The sequence below is a fragment of the Protopterus annectens genome, chromosome 1.part2 (assembly GCF_019279795.1).
Source record: "Protopterus annectens isolate FY-2018-M chromosome 1.part2, PAN1.0, whole genome shotgun sequence".
Classification (NCBI taxonomy): domain Eukaryota; kingdom Metazoa; phylum Chordata; order Ceratodontiformes; family Protopteridae; genus Protopterus; species Protopterus annectens.
This window is the reverse complement of record NC_056727.1, coordinates 800,718,668-800,738,965: the sequence shown is the minus strand read 5'-3', so window position 1 is coordinate 800,738,965 and position 20,298 is coordinate 800,718,668.

Below are 20,298 nucleotides of genomic sequence, written 5' to 3'. Positions count from 1 at the left end.
CTGATGGACTCGTTTAGTCCTGCGGGTCTAGTGGCGTCTAATAAAATCTGCCATCTGCTTTCCAAGGCAGCTAGTTTCATCTTCCAGTTTCCCCCAAATATTGAATAACTAATGGTATCTATAATAGCAAACTGAAAAGTGTGCTCTTTACCATATTCATGGATATGTTTAGACAATGCATTCTTCATGTCCTTCCTCTGAATGCGGTAAAGGTGTTCATATATACGCTTTTGAAAACTCTTTCAGTCTTGCCTATGTAATACATAGGACAAGTACAACATGTAGCAATATATATCACCCTACTTGTGTTACAATTTCCAGTTCTAGTTCTAATACATGTGGAGTTGAAGTTTTAAGTCTAATGTATCTGGATTCATTAATAAACTTACACTGTTTACATCTGCCGCATTTTGTTGTACCTTTGTACATATCCTTTGTGGCATTATCATAACTGGCCTTCTCTAATAATCTTTTTAAATTAATGCCTGTCTTATATACAAATTCAGGAGAATTTCCCACATTACGTTCCAAATTGAACTAACAAGTATATTCCAATGTTGTCGTAATATGTCCTTAATGAAACACGTATGTGGAGTATAAGTCAAAATACATGCTCGATTAGAATAACTGGATGGCAGCCCTTCATGTTGTTGATTTCCTATATATTTACCTAACAAAGGGGTACTTCTTTACCCATTCTTTGCCCACATATTCAATTGTATCCATCAGCATGTGATCCGGATATCCACGGTTACTAAATAATGTCCTAATGATATCAAGTTCCGTTCTCATCACAGCTTCTGTCGAAGACATCCTCGCTGCACGGATACACTGTCCCTTTACGATGTTCTTAAAAATGTGTGGAGGATGGTTACTTGTGAAATGTAGGTAATCATTGGAAAAAGTTGGTTTGCGAAATATTCTAGAAGTGAATGTATGTTGATCGAGACCAACCAAGACATCCAAATAAGCAATGTCCACAGTACTAGTATGATGAGTAAATTTTAAAAATGTAGAGGATAGATTGATGAAAGACATAAATTCTTGTAATTCCTCTATAGAGGCCTTCCACAAAGAAGTACCCCCCTTTGTTAGGTAAATATATAGTTAATGAAAAACATGAAGGGCTGCCATCCAGTTATTCTAGTCGAGCATGTATTTTGACTTATACTCCACATACGTGTTTCATTAAGGACATATTACGACAACATTGGAATATACTTGTTAGTTCGAATTTGGAACGTAATGTGGGAAATTCTCCTGAATTTGTATATAAGACAGGCATTAATTTAAAAAGATTATTAGAGAAGGCCAGTTATGATAATGCCACAAAGGATATGTACAAAGGTACAACAAAATGCAGATGTAAACAGTGTAAGTTTATTAATGAATCCAGATACATTAGACTTAAAACTTCAACTCCACATGTATTAGAACTAGAACTGAAATTGTAACACAAGTAGGGTGATATATATTGCTACATGTTGTACTTGTCCTATGTATTACATAGGCAAGACTGAAAGAGTTTTCAAAAGCGTGATATATGAACACCTTTACCGCATTCAGAGGAAGGACATGAAGAATGCATTGTCTAAACATATCCATGAATATGGTAAAGAGCACACTTTTCAGTTTGCTATTATAGATACCATTAGTTATTCAATATTTGGGGAAACTGGAAGATGAAACTAGCTGCCTTGGAAAGCAGATGGCAGATTTTATTAGACGCCACTAGACCCCAGGACTAAACGAGTCCATCAGTATTAAACCTTTTTTGGTCCTCTCCTAGTATAAATCATTGAGTTATTATAGCATTGATTTATTAAAAGTCTCAAGTCTTTCAACATTGATAGTAGTATGAATATGAAATAGAGCTTTTAGTTTTTTTACATACTATATACAGTTTCACATACATGTGTAAAAATAATTTTAAATTTTAAATATGTAAATGTTTTATTAATATTTTATACAGTTTGACAGTATAATTATTGTATACACTAGATATGGGTTTATTCAAATATCTAGGAAGATTATAAATTTTGATTTTTTATGGTCATTGCTGCTGAATGTGCACTATACCTTTAAGTGTTTTGGCGCAATTTTTAAAATGATTGGATTGGTTTATGTATAAAAAGGAAGTTATGGTGCTTGTTGACTGTTCTGAAGAAGACTGGGTTCCAGTTGAAAGCACTTAACTGCTACAGGATTGTGGAATAAAAGAAAAGAATTTACATCCTTTCGTGCACGAGTTTCTTTGGGAAGTTCCTGTTCTTTTCAGCATTGGAGTTGTTGAACTTTCTTTTTGTTTATTGGTTGTCATGGCTGAACAGGAGACTACCTTAGAGGCTTCATTGTCTCGAGAGGAGTTTAATGGACTTCGGGCTGAAGTATCAGCCGGCAGGGCTTAGGTGAAATACGCAAACTGTTTGAACTCTTAAACAGTATTGCTTCAAACAAGGTACTTCCAAACAGTATTGGTTTCAATAAGGCACTTCAGGCTTCTAATGATGGATTGCAAACTATGCCTGATTTGCATTCACCCCAAAGTGACGGTTGTCCATCAAAAGAAAGCATGCTGGCATTTAGAAGGGAAGGGGAAGTCCCTGAAGAAAACCGGAAGGTGTCTGGCGTTGACGTATTGGGGCATGAGGCAACGAGTATCAGGAGGAGGTTACCCACACCTGAACATGGCTTTCCCGTAGCTTTACTATCTTCGGAGGATGCAGTTCATAACAACAAAGCCACAATTGATTTACCGGATACTAGTGACGGTTTTGCTATATCACCTAAAGAACAGCGACGATTTGTTTTTCAAGATGATGCACTCACACCAGCCCAGGACTTCACTTTTGATTTTAGTATATCGAGGGCAAGACGTGAGGCGGAACGGAATGGGGCTAGACCAAAGACGGTATACACGAATAAACCTAACGGAAGCATACAGCAGAGACATCATGTTGACAAAAAAGGTACTGTTGCCTATATTATATCTAGCCCTAAACCTAAACAAACAAAAAGGATTTTTGACCAACCTGAACATAATAATAAAATGAATAGTGAAATGTTTACCACAAAGACAAATGAAAGAGAGCTATTTGAAAATGTGTTAAATGGACAAGGTGATATGTATGACTTTGGTAAAAAGAATTATAATAAGAAATTTAATGAGAAAAATCACATATATAGCTCTCTGAAAGAAATGATTTATGACTTTGGTAAGAAACTTACTGCATACAATAATGCAAAAATAGATGTTAATTATTTAAAAAATTGTATAAATCTGAAGATGGTACCAAAAGGTTTACGATTTTTTAAATTACCATTAGGCATATTTAATAATGTGGAAGTGATGAATGAATTTAATAGTATGTTTGATGGTTTTGGAATTGCTTTCATGGAACTGTTATTAAAATATCAACAAGAGAAACGTGACCTTTTAGGAGATGAGTTAGAAATCATGTATGAGACTATATGTAATGATGTAGATTATGAGACTTGGAATGATCTTTTAAAAACAATTTTTTCAAGCGGAGAGTAGGGCCAATATTATATTTGAGAGGAAAAGCAAGAAACTTACTAGGACCATGAAGCATACAGTAACAACAGAGCTTACATATGGCCTAAAGTTAAAGAGTCAGAAGTAGGTTTCATGTCCACCCCCCGTTGGACTACACAAAGGGATTTTCAGAGTGCCAAGCCTCATTTTGCAAAACATCCCAACAAACAGTGGAACCAATACAAAAAATAGATCAATATACCCACACAGGAGCAAGTGTAGTTACAGTAGATAAGACTTATGAAAATGAATCTGTGACATTTATCCCTCTCATTGATCAGAATATTGTTTCAGAGGAAAATACTATTAGTAGTAGGAAGTCATCTTCGAATTATCCTATGGTCACATGTTTTGAAGGTTTCAAAGTCTATAACTACACAGAGGTGGAGGTAAATGACGACTTCATTCGGGTCATGCACAAAGGAATGCAGTTTATTCCAACTGTTAGCAACAATTTAGTTGATAATATTAAGCAGGTGAAACTTTTTTGTCGCAAACTCAATTTGGCTGTGATTTTTGATGGCTCAACGGACCAGGCAGTTGGTACGGAAAACATACAGTTGCAAAAGAGTTCCTATGTTCCTGTATCTCATCCCAGTATAACAAATTTTGAGAAATTGGTTAGTCAAGATATTTATAGACTACACAGGGACATTAGACATAGGAACTTGTTGTACCACGGTCCACCACAAAATCTTACTCAATCTGAAAAGGAATGTCTTAACCAAGTGATGCAGAATAAAGAGGTACGCATCATGAAACCCGACAAGGGTGGTGGGTTAGTACTTTTTTATGTTGAAGCATACAAGTCTTGTATTTATGACATCTTAAATCAGGCAGACACTTAAAATGTCTCCTTAAATCAGATTAACATCAGACACCATCGTGATAGATCTGGCCATAGAAGAATATTTAATAGATAACAGGATTACAAATGACACTTACATGTTTTTGAAGAATGACCACCCCATTTTGGCAACCATTGTTGGCATACCCAAACTTCATAAATCCTTGGAGCAACCACCCTTCAGACCCATCATTTCCGGCTCCCATTCCAAGACTTACAACATAGGGAAATGGATTGATCATCAACTAAAACACATTTATGGTAATATCCCACACATTATGAAAGATTCGTGGAGTTTTTTGGGGAAATTACAACATGAATATTGGAGACCAGACCTCATCTTAGTCACCATCGATGTGGTCGATCTTTTCTCCAGTATACCCAGAGAACTAGGAATCGAACATTTCTCAAACAGCCTCAGGAAACATGCAGGGGTTAGTTGGGATAAGGTTGTGTTGTTGTGTGACATGATGGGACTGGTGTTAGATCACAATTATATTGTGTTCCAAGGGGAATATTTCAAGCAAACAAAAGGTGTTGCTATGGGGGTGCCGTGTGCCCCTATCTTTGCCAACATGGTGATGTTGGAATGGGAAGGAAGTGTTATTTAAGAGTCATTTTTATACTCACATCTCATTCTATGCCAGATTTTTGGATGACATTTTTATTTTGTGGAAGGCCTCTATAGAGGAATTACAAGAATTTATGTCTTTCATCAATCTATCCTCTACATTTTTAAAATTTACTCATCATACTAGTACTGTGGACATTGCTTATTTGGATGTCTTGGTTGGTCTCGATCAACATACATTCACTTCTAGAATATTTCGCAAACCAACTTTTTCCAATGATTACCTACATTTCACAAGTAACCATCCTCCACACATTTTTAAGAACATCGTAAAGGGACAGTGTATCCGTGCAGCGAGGATGTCTGACAGAAGCTGTGATGAGAACGGAACTTGATATCATTAGGACATTATTTAGTAACCGTGGATATCCGGATCACATGCTGATGGATACAATTGAATATGTGGGCAAAGAATGGGGTAAGAAGTACCCCTTTGTTAGGTAAATATATAGTTAATGAAAAACATGAAGGGCTGCCATCCAGTTATTCTAGTCGAGCAAGTATTTTGACTTATACTCCACATCGTGTTTCATTAAGGACATATTACGACAACATTGGAATATACTTGTTAGTTCAATTTGGAACGTAATGTGGGAAATTCTCCTGAATTTGTATATAAGACAGGCATTAATTTAAAAAGATTATTAGAGAAGGCCAGTTATGATAATGCCACAAAGGATATGTACAAAGGTACAACAAAATGCGGCAGATGTAAACAGTGTAAGTTTATTAATGAATCCAGATACATTAGACTTACAAACTTCAACTCCACATGTATTAGAACTAGAACTGGAAATTGTAACACAAGTAGGGTGATATATATTGCTACATGTTGTACTTGTCCTATGTATTACATAGGCAAGACTGAAAGAGTTTTCAAAAAGCGTATATATGAACACCTTTACCGCATTCAGAGGAAGGACATGAAGAATGCATTGTCTAAACATATCCATGAATATGGTAAAGAGCACACTTTTCAGTTTGCTATTATAGATACCATTAGTTATTCAATATTTGGGGGAAACTGGAAGATGAAACTAGCTGCCTTGGAAAGCAGATGGCAGATTTTATTAGACGCCACTAGACCCCCAGGACTAAACGAGTCCATCAGTATTAAACCTTTTTTGGTCCTCTCCTAGTATAAATCATTGAGTTATTATAGCATTGATTTATTAAAAAGTCTCAAGTCTTTCAACATTGATAGTAGTATGAATATGAAATAGAGCTTTTAGTTTTTTTACATACTATATACAGTTTCACATACATGTGTAAAAATAATTTTAAATTTTAAATATGTAAATGTTTTATTAATATTTTATACAGTTTGACAGTATAATTATTGTATACACTAGATATGGGTTTATTCAAATATCTAGGAAGATTATAAATTTTGATTTTTTATGGTCATTGCTGCTGAATGTGCACTATACCTTTAAGTGTTTTGGCGCAATTTTTAAAATGATTGGATTGGTTTATGTATAAAAAGGAAGTTATGGTGCTTGTTGACTGTTCTGAAGAAGACTGGGTTCCAGTTGAAAGCGCTTAACTGCTACAGGATTGTGGAATAAAAGAAAAGAATTTACATCCTTTCGTGCACGAGTTTCTTTGGGAAGTTCCTGTTCTTTTCAGCATTGGAGTTGTTGAACTTTCTTTTTGTTTATTGAACGTAAATATAAGTTGGAAGAAATTGATTATAACCTTGGATAAGTTAAAAATTTAAGAAGTACAAAAGCCAAACCATATACGACTGATATTAATTTGGAAACTAGGATTGTTAGTAATAATAATAAAAAAGGTAAATATAATTTGAATAGGATACATTTAAGTCTTCAATACTCTGGTAATATTGATGTAGTAAGGGATGTTTTGAAAAGGAATTGGTCCATTCTGGAATCTGATGCACAAATTAAAGAGGTTGTGGGAGATAAACCACACTTTAAATATAAGAATAAAAAGAATTTAAAGAGATTGTTGTGCAGTACGAATAAACAACATCTGCAGGATAAGCTAGTAGTTCAACCATACTTAGTATCTTGTGGCAAGTGTAGTATATGTAAAGCTTTGAGCATGGGCAACATTTTCATACACCCCATTACTGGCATTAGATATGAATTTAAAGTTAAGGCCACATGCACCACTAATGATTTGATATATTTAGCAGTTTGTAATGACTGCTCATCATTTTATGTAGGTATGATGAATAGGTCACTTCGTGATAGAGTTAGGGAACACCTTTCAGCTATCCATAATGATGATATCGAAAGAAGTGCATTAGCTAAACATATAAGGGTCAATAGAACACATACCTTTCAATTTTTAGTTATTTGTAGGGTAGAATGCGGATCAAGATTAGGAGACAAGAAAAATGTTACTGAACAAAAAGAACTGTACTGGATAGTTAAGCTACAGGCCGATAAGTGCCCTGGTCTTAATGAGTGAGCCTCTATAAAACCTCTACTTGCCGCTAGAAGGCTTAAGTAACTTTTAAAAGATTTACATATTTTTATATTTATGCTCATATAGATGTATATCTTGCATATGTATTATGTTTTAAAAGATTTTACCTTTAAGATCAGAAATTGGTTAATTGGTTACTTAATTCATCTAATTGATGATGTATTTAAATGGAGTGAATGTTTTGTTTGAATGAAGTCTGAAGAAGCATCAGTTGGATGTGAAAGCGCTTAACTGTGGGTACCTGTTGAATTTTTGGACTTGAATAAATCATTGGTTTTATGCTGTGGTCTCTCCGTTCTCCATTTTTTTTTATTTTTACTTACAAAATATATTGCCTAATTGTTTTCCTTAGTTATAAATGCTTGTGACTGATGGCTTATATACTGGCTTAAGTGCATTTGTATTGAACTTGAGTTATCTCAACTGTTTGAGTCAATATGTCTGATCAACTTACTGATACTACACAAATATTTATTGTTTGGCTCATTTTACAGGTTAACAGTGATTTTTTTTTTTTTTTTTTTGGTGTACCAGAGGAGTCTAACTATTGGGAGCATTATCACAAAGATAAAAAAGAACTGAGCATATGCCATTAAAACCTCTTAGAAAATATTGTGCAAGTTTACGTACAAAATAATCTTGGGCAAGTTTGATTTACCATTGGTAAAAGTGTATTAGAAGGTACTAGGATCAGTTTGAAATGGGTGCAATCCTTGGGAGTCAGTGACTGTAATATGGAAACACACGAAATACTAAAACAGATTTTTTACTCCCCTTTAAGGTGAATGTTACAGCATGAAGTAGGTAATAAAAAATATTTTACTTGTCATCTGAACATGTTTTATATGTTTTTGTGTCTGAATAGTTTTGTAGCCAGTGGTTATAACCCACATATGCAGCTGTATAGTGTAAAACTTATTTTTCTATAGCAGATGTTATCTATTAGCAGATGCATCACAGGACCATTTATCATATGATTTTAAGGACAATTATCCTTCACATATTATTCAGTGGTCAATGGTACAGATGTAAAGCCATAACTATCAGATTAATTGGTAACACCGGTTAAGATTATATGCCTGATTATATGCCTGATTATCATACCTTCCAGCATCTAGCTTTTATGATTTGTTAATTTGGCTTATTCTTATTTTTCATTTTGATCTGATAACTGTATGCATTTGTCACTTCCTATAGACTTATTGTGATGTGAGCATGATTGAAAATGTGTCTTTAATACAAACCAACTATTTGTTCAATAACTAACATATATAAATAAAAGTAGTGGTATGATTTGGTGCCACTAGAAGAAACATTAAAGAACCCTTTATCTAATATCATTGTCAATGTATGGCAGAATATTAGTAGTCAAAAAACTGTATGTGCATGCAACAGTTTTTGCAAAACATTTATAGCTTTCATGGATTCATATCAGAAACACAGCTGGCAATGACCCATGTGCCATTTGACTTGTGAATGTGCAGCATTTCCATCAAAGCTCGATCAGAGATGGCTCTATATGTAAGGCATAGGTCAGCTCTGAGCAGTCTGTATGATACACTATGCCTGTAATTATTTATTGAATGCAATCCACAAACAATTGCCAGAAAGACATAAATACATAAATTTTACAAGGAACTGACCAAAGAATTCTGAATAAAGCCAAAAGTAATGGGAGGGAAAGGTCCAAAAAGGGGAACATTTTAAATATTATTTTATTTTACATATTTGTTTACCAAGTAAACCAACTGGGCATGGTGTCTGGTTAAATAACTTGCTCAAAATCACACAGTAGGGAATGGGGGAAGAAAGATTCAAACCCTGTATGTTTGACTACAGGAAGCAATTTGTTAACAGCTGAAAGCCTTAAGTACCAGGCAACTCTAACTCACATAAAAAGATAACATAACAACAGGTGTTTCATGGACATGCATTTTCTGAAGAATGAAAACTTTGATATTATAATGACCATCCTTACTGACTGACAGTAATCCTCAATAATTTACCAGTAAAAGGTTAAAGGGTCAAGGCATAAATATGAGACAAATTATACGTTCTGCAAAACTGGATGCAGATAAGAGAGAAATTACTGTAATTCACTTAAAAAGTTAACAGAACAACATATTTTGCACTGACAAGCATTTTCAATAGTAAGAACCGTGAAACTCTAATGACTGGTATTATTGACTAACTGTAATCTTTAGTGGTTTACCAAAATGAAGTGAAAAGTGGTCTGGCATTTAATGCAGAGGACTAGGGTTTAATTACTTAATAATCTGCTTCCTGTAGTCAACCATGCAGGGTTTGAGTCTTTCTACTTCAATTTGTCTGATGAAGTCATTTAACCAGACAGTGTTCCTGGGTTGCCCTAAAGCACATTTACCTGAATGGACTAAAACAAAGGAGATGTGCAATTTCATTTTCTGTCTGATAACAGTTATAAAGCTCTATTGACTGGCTGACTATAATTATGACTTAGTGATTTACCAGAAAATTATTTAAGTTGTGCAATCCAGGTCCAAGCTGGAGTTGGCAAAGGTAAACTGCAATGGAGGGCAGAGGTGCAAGGTAGACTAAAGTGGAGGTCTGTTGAGCAGCATATATACAACAAACATGATACAGACCATTGCTCACCCACTCACATATAATGCAGTCCATCATCCCACTTGAAAAAGGCTAAATAAAACACATAAAATCATAACAAAGTACCTATTGTGAAATACGGTCCCAACTAACTTCCTTAAAAATACCACCTTTGCACTCAGATGCACCTCTGACCTTTCTTGTTCTGCTGCACATACACTCATGTGTGTTGTCTGGATTTACAGGTTAAAACACTGAAAAAATAAAAGCAAGCAGTTAAAGAAAACAACTGCTTGCATCCAGCCATGGGAACTCCTGGAGTCAAGGTCACCAGCTACCTCCTATTAAAATCCACTACTGGATAGAGTGTTTGGATGGCCCCACATAAACTGAGTGTTACTGAAGGAAGAAAATCTGTCTGCAAAATGACATGAAGAAGCAGAAATCCCACCACTTCTTGCTACTAAGAATAAAAGCTCTATCTGTCATAGTCTCTATGCAGCTAAATGAAGAAACAAAACTGAGGCAGTAATGTTTTCCAGAAGAAAAGTCCACCTTCTTGTATTCGTAAATGAAGAAACAAAACTAAGGTAGTAACATATTTCTGAAGAAAAGTCCAGCTTCTTGTATTCTCCAGTACTGTTCCTCCTTAAAAATAAAAATTAAAAATAACAAACATTCAGTAGACTTCTCATGTGCTCATGCATTCTAACACAATCATCAAGATGTGAGGACATTCATGACTCCTTCTAAAAACAGGACACTAAGTGTAAGTATTCAGTACACTGGCAAGAGTCAGGATGTATATGATGGACACATGCATTACATCACTAAGCTGTCCCCCAGATTAGAGAAGAGATGGAACATAGATGAAGCCCCTTCATACAATGGCTTTATTTGATAAAGGTTAAGACACATTTTCATTAAGTAATATCACCACAAAATAGAATGGGTTCACATTCAAGTGTGGTAATTCAGATTTACCCTTAATTGGCTTTGTTTGATAACCTAGGTTTCACCCCCATGGTCAAAACTATACCAGCCATATGTTAACTCTACATTAACTGCATTTAAATGTAAGGTATTGCTAAAATAATCTATATGACATATGCTCCAGTGGTTATTTACCAGTTATTTGTAGCAAAGTATTATGATAACTTATGTTCTCAGAGGCATATTTCAGTCACACCCATTCCCATCTGAAGGCTGTGCATGGGAAGTGTACCTTATTGGTTTTACACGTATTGTGTAATCTGACCTAATGGCACAGGTTACAGAAATGCGGTTTATAGTCAGGGGAATGTCATGCAGACGTTGATAATTTCATTGAGGACATCTATTTTTATTGCAAATATTTCCCCCATTCTATCTTATAAAGAAGAATATTGCTCAGTGATGCCTATTTACTGTCTGGTGAACCTTAAATGCTGCAGGCAGTCTCCAGGTTTACCTTACATGTATAATGGAATACAAATAGAGACATCTTTTGTGCACTATATAAAGCAGCTTGCCATGAAGCTAACATTTTACTATGGATCATCATTTCAGAGCAAATATGATTCACTTGCCCCGATACCATTCATCATATAAGTGAATTCCTACCTTGTTAATTTGAGTTTGGCAGGATTAGGGATTGTTAGTGAAATGTGCTTTTGATAGATGCATTGCGCTGAGTTCAGAAAATATGTCAACATGCTCTTACATTGTATACAACAGAAAATTTCTTCTTGGAAGTAGCAAATAAAATATTGTTTAATTATGCAAGTAATCTTTAGAAATGTGTTCATTCATTACAGTGAATGTAGAAAGGAGAGCTTGAGCTGAGCCCATAAAAATGACAAGCTGTCTGGAGTTGCACACATTTTCAGCTTGTGATTTAGGTTGTCAGGTTTTGATAAACACTAATGAATTTATAAACATCTGCGGTTACAGGAAGGCCATATTATATTGACCTACTGTTCCCTCAGTGTGTGTGTGATTCTACTCAGTTCTCAAATAGGTAAGCTAAGGAGGGTAAGCTAGTTGCTGAAGCCATACTACTGATAAGAGCAAAGAATGTCAAGAGACTTTGTATTTCTGTAGTTTTCTCTCATTTCTCTCCAGCTCTGAAAGCAGCACGCTGCTGACCTGAAAGATGAAGGCACAGCTGCCTGGAGTCTGAACACAACAATTATGCCACAAAAGGTCATGCTCTATGAAATGAATCACCTATTGTGACTCTGTGGTTTGACAGTAATATTGCATCTCTGACAGAATCTAGGATAAAGCATCTAAGAGTCTGTGTTGGCATGCATGTACTTGTGAATAGTTCCAAGAAATATTACAAGAAATAAAAGGCAATATTTATAAACACTCACAATTGCACCATGCAAGTGCACAAAACTTGTGTCATAACACAGAAGAGTGGACAAATGATGTCCTGGGTGGGGAGCAGTTTTGAGCAGTGTTCATGGTTCTCTTCTGAAGTATACCCCTGTGATTGTACTGCACTACTGCTGTGTTCTAAGCGACCTTCATTCTACTCAGAAGAGCAAAGCAGACCCATTGCAGCACTTTGCATATGTTGGGAGATGTGCTGCATTATATGGCTCTCACATTACCTACCAGACATAAGAATAATAATGCAGCAAAGAACTGCAAATGTAAATAATTCAATTTAACACAGAGACACATACATCATCCACCCAGATCATTATCGTATACAGATGGAAATGATGGTTATAGGGAGGAAGAAAAGGGCTGACAAGAAGCAGAGAGAAGTCCACAAGAAGAGAAAGGATAGGTTACACGTCAGAAGTGGTAAGGCAGAGGTTTCATTTTTTAGGAATACAGCCCCCAATTTTTCACAGTAAGAGAGGAAGAAAGATAATGAAAATGGGAATGAGATATAAACGGAGAGTGTGGGAAGAGAGGGGTTAGCACAGACTGCAGGGAAATCACAACGGACTGGTAGTGCTGCTTATGAGGACATGAAGATGGGGTGACAAGGGATGGAGATAAACAAACACAGGATGGACAAAGGGAGACTCGGAGGGCTGGACTAAAACAGTTATGGAATGTGATACAATAAGAAGGGAATGGAACACCATGCTGGTGGAAGGATGCATTGCTGGTTGTGGGAGGGCAGCCTGGCCTAGCAGGCAACTTACATGAATCCTACACCAGGTGATGATGTCAGTAGCCTGGTCATACTCTGATGACGCAATGGGAAGGTCTTGTCAGTCAAGGTAATCAGCAATTTAGTCCTGAAGATGTTCAGTAAAGCTGAGGTTTCAGTTCATAGACAGCTTTACCAGACTCAGCCAACCACTGAAGCTGTGGCAGATCCACAACAGGTTCCACCACTGCACTTAGATGAACAACAGCACAAACAGAAGATTTTGCTGCTGATAGGGCAGGACTGCCTACCATAGATGGACTATCACCCCACTCAAGTGAAGCAATCACAGAACCAACATTGAACCCACCATCTGCTTCAATGACATCTGTTTCTGGAGAGGCTGATGGGGTTACAGCAACTTCTTCTGAATGACCCACAGACTAAATTCACAAAAGGGAAACTTTTCATAAAGATAAAGATATGCCACATGCAGTAATGTGTCTACAAATCCTAATCACCACGATGTGCTGATAATTTTGCCTTCTACCTGTGGCAGCTCACCTTTTTAAGGCAATGAACCTCTTGTGCTGTAAGGCAAAGGTTCACATCAGTATATGTTACAGGTGGAGATTTATATGCAAACACCATGAATAAATGAGTGAAATAAATACCAAAGACATATTTCAGGTGCACATGTTGCACCTCTTCTTCTCACTCTGAGCATGAGTATGAAAAACAATTTCAGAAATGAAAATGCTAAGGAAGTTAGATTGACTGCATACTATGCAAAGGAATACAAACTTGTGGCATTATTATTAGGCTATTATGTTGCCATTTTGTTTGCTGATTTGCAATATCTCATGCAAATCTGTACATATCTGTTGGTAGTTAATGAAATAATGCTCAAACAGGTACACCTTGGTAGAAGGAATTCTAAATTTATAAAGCTGGATTGTATACTTGTAATGACGGCTGTATGGACACATCTCTAGGAGCTAATACAACATTAGTCATTTGTGTCAAATAAATTATGAAAGTCTGTTCAATGGTGTATTGTAATTGCCAAGGCTACTGAGAACATGTCCTATATAGAGTCATTTTGTAATATACCATATTTGCAATACTGATGTCTAAATGGTCCCTTACTTGTAGCACAGGAAACAAATCTACTATCCAGGTCACCCATACTGTGACTTTATGAGGGCAGGCTATTAGGACCACTAACGTATCTTTACAGTTTTTACATTGTTGTTGTGTGGTCATCATGACCCACAGTTTTTGACCAGTCATCACTGTTTTGCAAGCACCATTGTATAATGCATCCATCATTTCCTTGGTGTGATTCCTGCTGAATCTGCATTGTCTTCTTTGGCATCATTATCTTTACATGTTATAGCTTTGGATGCCATTTGAGGGGTAGGTCAGTAAGATCTTGCTGTGCAGGATGGTTCACATAACATCTAGGTTCATGACTGTGCCTAGGAGTATTGCAGTGCTCCGCTAGATATGTTAAGTCCTTTAAAGCATCTGCTGAGCATACTTATCAACCAGAGGTCACTGTCTGATATCACTTTTGTAGGTGTGGAAGTACAGGTTGGAAATGTGACAAATAATGTGCAATGCCAGAGGGAAACACACAGGTACTGGGGTTAATCCCCTTTGCATTCCATAATGGCAATTCATGGAATGAAAGCCCTTCCTGGTGAAGTACCTGCCTGTATGATGGTTGGGTGACACCTTTATTTTAACATGATGCTGTGGCTGCAATCTATGGTACCCAGTACCTTAGGGAGGTATGCAATATCACAAAAAAACAGAAATAGTGGTGGCTGCTCTGCAGTCCTAGGGAAATAATTATGCTCTTCTACATACTGAGGAACTTGTTAAGTACTCTGGAGGCAGATGCTGTCATACACCTAACATGGCCTAATGTCAGCTGCTGAAAGGTTCCTGCAATTACAATGTGCAGTGCAAACAAACCTTGGTCTTCACAGGGATAGGCATACCACACAGTCAATAACCTGTTCGTTAGTCAAATTATGTAATGCCAGCATCTGCCTGCTCCACTGTCCCTATTGCAGGCTGACATGATGGTCAGTCCTGCAAAACTAGCCTTAACAGACCCAAGTAATTACTATTAAATGTATCCAGCCACCACTGCTAACATTTTTATATCTTTAAAGCTAGTCTCCAAGCTGCAATTCTAAAAGGAGCTACACGTCGTACTTCTCTGTGGGGTTGTAAAAGTAAGTTCATAAATTAGCACACATACAGCTGCAAATCATGTCATCAGTTTGAATTTCCTTATTTCCATCCTTGTTTGCTTCTTCATGTATGTGCGCAGCTTTATTTGCAACTGTTTTTACAAGTGTATGCATATACTACACTTCATGCAATAAGCCCCTGTTCTTTTGCAGTACTTATTTAAATGGGTTCCCTACTGCATGATGTCCCATGCTGTGCGAACTCCTGCTACTTAGTGCACACTTTTTTTAGGTATGCCACTCTTAGTATGCAAAAGGTATACCAAATTATGCGACCCCCATATGTTGCAATTGATTAATGATTTCAAATGCATGATATGTTGTGGTCATCTATTTATTTTTGATTTACAGCTGTTAGCAGGGGTAGGGCATTGTTACTGAATGTGAGCTTGCAATGTATGTTCCTGCTTAATTCATGAAAATAAGATATGGTTGCAGATATATCAACTCAGAAAGTATGGACAAAGAACAAATCCATCTTCAGACGTGACAAATAAGCTTCATTTACAGAACACCATTAGTAATGAAAATGTGTGTATCATGTCTAGCACTCACACCACTCTAGGCAGCCTTGTTAATGAAAACATCATCATCAAATGAATTATGATAAAATGGCATACAGCATTACATTATAACTGTACAATTTCCAGAATCCTTTATAATATCATCACTAACACAGTACAAGTATCCTTGGTATCTGTATTACGTTTTGTTCCATGCCAATTTATGATATTATCAGAATCATATTGAGCTATCAGATCAATGTAACTATTAACATTTTTGTATGTAAAATTAGATGAATTCTCTAAACCTTCAAGATTAGCACCTATCAAACCACTGGGGTATTTAAAACCATCAAGTGTATTTTAATTTGTAATGAGTCTCCTTTTGTGCAATGATAAACATAACTGTTGTTAAAAATGGCATTAATCCCATTGCAAGGCCTATTTCCCATATTATAAGCCTTCTCAGTAAATTGTGCCTTTCACATTAAATTACATGCTAATTCAGTCTTTATTCCAGAGCTGTCATGTAACAGAACAATACAATCCACATTTTTATCATCATAGGATACATCTGATTTAAAATTATGACTAGCCCTATATAAAGAGACATTAACTAAGCATCCAATTATTGTCATCCATTTTGCATTTTAGATTTAAATTGTCATTTTCACAGTGATGTGGTCTTTAGTGATATGACTACAAGCTCTGTTGGTAGTGCCAAATGTCATATTCTCAGGATGCATCAATTCTAATGATAAAACAACAAAAGCCACTGCAGACAATATTCAATTTCTATCAACTAAACAGTCCTTAGAATACCCCTCAGATTGGTAAAAAGTAAGTATATCATTCTGACTGTGTAAAAGAGGAATTCAGCTTCCCACCCAATGTCATTGTAATTAACAAAAGACAAACCAAGCAAACTGGTTGAGCTAAGGGCTTATTATTTTCACATGTGCAGTTAACAGGAGACAACACTACTTCATTCATACAATTAACAAAGAATCCTGCTCTTAACCTAGGTAAAGCAGTTCTACCACAAATTTAGTCACATAATTTAAATTGGAGCCATAAGTTTTAATTAAGGAAATGCTTGAAGTACATAAATTCACATTGCAGCAATCCATTTGTATTCAAAGTAGCAGGCAGACTAGTGATAGTTAATATTACACACTGTGCAGTTTCCATGCATAGTACACTTGTTATTTTGTCCCTAATTGCTGATACAACTGTTTTATAGTTGGTTGTCTATATAACCTTCAATGAATATTACCCTTAGGTCAGTTAGGTCCAAGGAATTGTAGAAAAAGTAGGAAAAAGTTTACAGTAATAGCTATCTATGTTTAAAAATTAATTTACATGTCTTTTTTATCTATTAGTGAAGACCAATCTTGCATTGCTTCAGTTTTCTCCATTTTTCTATCCCCTGATTTATTACATAGCCCATATAGAGGACTTCTGCAGCTTATAACTTGCACTTAGCTTGGTTATCAGTCTCTTAATGCAGATAATTTGAAATTACTTGAATTTTTAGAAAGCCAGCTTTTCCAAACTTCAAAAAATCTCACTAGATCATCCATACAGGCTACTGAATGTCTTATACTGGGTCTATGAAGTTTGTCAATCAGCCTCTGGAGTGTTACAGATACTCCATGGAGATGAAAAGCGAGGCCTGTAATGGAAAAGTCTAGCTGTTGTGTTAAATGACATTTTCCCTTAGCTTCTGGGGACAGTGAAATTTGACAATACTCTTTGAATAGGCCCAAACTGGACAGAAACACTAACCTTGTGTAATTTGTTTCTGATGACATGGGATATGAATTAAATTTAAATATGCTGTATAATTTTCTGAATTAGTTGCAACCATTATAGGTTCATAGGTTCATAAGTAGGTACTAGGCTATTAGCCCTAGGGCCAATATAAGCCTAGCCAAAAAGATACCCTGGCTTTCACCACCCAAGAAAATTATTTTCCTGTGCCCCTGTCGAGCAGAGCCACAGAAGTGATCCCCGGGGTGAATTTCCTATCTCCCATCCAATCATCAAGATTTTTCTTGAAGAGTGCTAATGAGGAGCTTTGTTTGATATAGATAGGTAGTTTGTTCCAGAGTATGGGAAGTCTCTGGGACAGGAATCTATCCCTCCAGTATGTTCTGTTTATTGTGGTGACAAGGTTTAGGTCCCAAGAGCATGTAGCTTCGAGGAATTGGGATTTCTTTAAGTGGAGCATGTCCAACATCTCTGGGTTTGACATAGCTTTGTATGTTAGGCAGAGATCGCCTCTGAGTAGGCGATGTGCGACGGAGTAAAGCTGGAGTTTTTTTAGATGGTCTGCGTAGGGCATCTGTTTGAGGCTGGTAATCGTCTTTGAGAGATATTTCTATGGCCTTTCCAGTTGTTGTAGATGTCTTGTGAGGTACATACCAAAAGAGGAGCGGTATTCTATAATGGGTTTAATGAGTGACGAGTAGAGGGGAACAATGACCTCTTTTTTTCCTGGATGAGAAGCCTTTTGTGATGAGGTGTGCCACATAGAAGGATTTCCTGACTACTGTGGTGATGTGATTATCAAAGGAGAAACTACTGTCCACCTGTGTCCCAAGGTCTCTTATCACACTTTCAGTGTTAAGTTAACTACCGCCTATGTGGTAGTTCATGGGTACAGAGTTTTTACCAAAAAGGATGACAAAGCACTTTTTGGCATTGAGCTTGAGGCCATGGCTTTGACACCAGGCATCTGTCTCAGTGAGGCCCTTTTATAGGATGTCCACATCGTTAGGAGTTGTGATTATGGCTCCTAGTTTGCAGTCATCTGCGAACTTCATTAGCCAAAGACCTTCTGTGTTAGCCAGTACTTCAGAGAAGTAGATACCAAACAGGAGAGGACCCAGGGCTGAACCCTGTGGTACTCCACTTGTCACTGGTTTGAAGTCAGATTTGGAGTCTGCTACTTTCACAGTGTGGGCTCTGTCAGTGAGCCAGTTGACAACCCATCTTGTGACATAGGGATTTATACCTAGTTTAGTGAGTTTATCTATAATTCCAGAGTGGGGGATGGTGTCAAAAGCCTTGGTGAGATCTAGATAGGCTGTGTGAACCACCTTACCCTCATGTACAGCTTTTCTGACCGCTTCAAAGAAGTCTATCAAGTTTAGGAGACATGATCTGCCTTTTACAAACCTGAACTGGGTGGAATTCAGAGTTTGGAGATTACCAATGTCATTGTTTATAAGTTCCATGATGATACGTTCCATAGCCTTGCAGACCAGGCTCATCAGGCTAATGGGGCAGTAGTTCCTGCGGTCCATGTTGGCTCCGCCTTTGTGGTGTGGGATAACCATCGCTGTACACCATTCAGTGGGCACAAAGCCTGAGGTGAGGCTATGATTGAACATGGTACTTAGGTGGGGTGCCAGTATGTTCTGTAGTTCGTGTAGAACGCAGCCTGGGATGTTGTCAGGTCCCATGGATGCTGTGTTCTTGGCTTTGGAGAGTTTAGTTTTTACCTGTGCAGCCGTGATTACAGGAACTTTGCATTCTTCTGGTATAGAGATGGGCCCTTTAGGGGGTTAGTGGGGAGGTCAAGTTAGCACTGAACCTATCTGCCAGGATGTTGGCAATATCAGTTGGTTCTGTATATTTAGTGCCATTGTGCTGTAACTCAGAGCAGATCTTAGTGTTGCCATTGAGATTCTTGACATAGCTATAGAATGCTTTGTGGTCGTCTTTAGAATCAGTGGTGATTAGGTTTTTGTAACTAGCTTTGGGGGATTTTATGAGGGATATCAGCTTCTTACTGAGGCTGACCAGGGAGTTTCTCCAATCATGTGATTTTACTCTTTTTTTGCAACAGTTTCTTTCTTCTGTTGTAGAGTTTGTTTATGGCAGGGGACCACCAGATTGGCTTCCTTTTTTTTTTGAGGATAGCATTTTGGTTCTGTGTAAGTGCTTGTAAAGTGCATTTGTGTAGGATTCAGTAGTCATACCTCTATTATCCATCTGCATGGGTGTTGCGAAGTTTGCCACTTCTGTCTTAAGAAGTGTGAAGTTGGCTTTGGAGAAATTTTTTACAGTGGTTTCCCTAATGGGGGTGGGGTGGGGGCAGGATGTGGATGTCTAGGGTGATTAGCTTGTGGATGGATCTGACCAATGAGGAACTGACCTCTGGTGTGGAACACCAGTTCCCCATGTTGGTAATGACCAGGTCTAGGATATTGCTGCCTCTGGTGGGGGTGTGGATAAGTTGATCCAAGGCATTGGAATTTATGAATTCCAGAAAACATTGAGCAAAAGAGTTGGTACATTAGTAGGTTTCCCAGTTAATGGTGGGGTAGTTGAAATCGCCCATTATTAG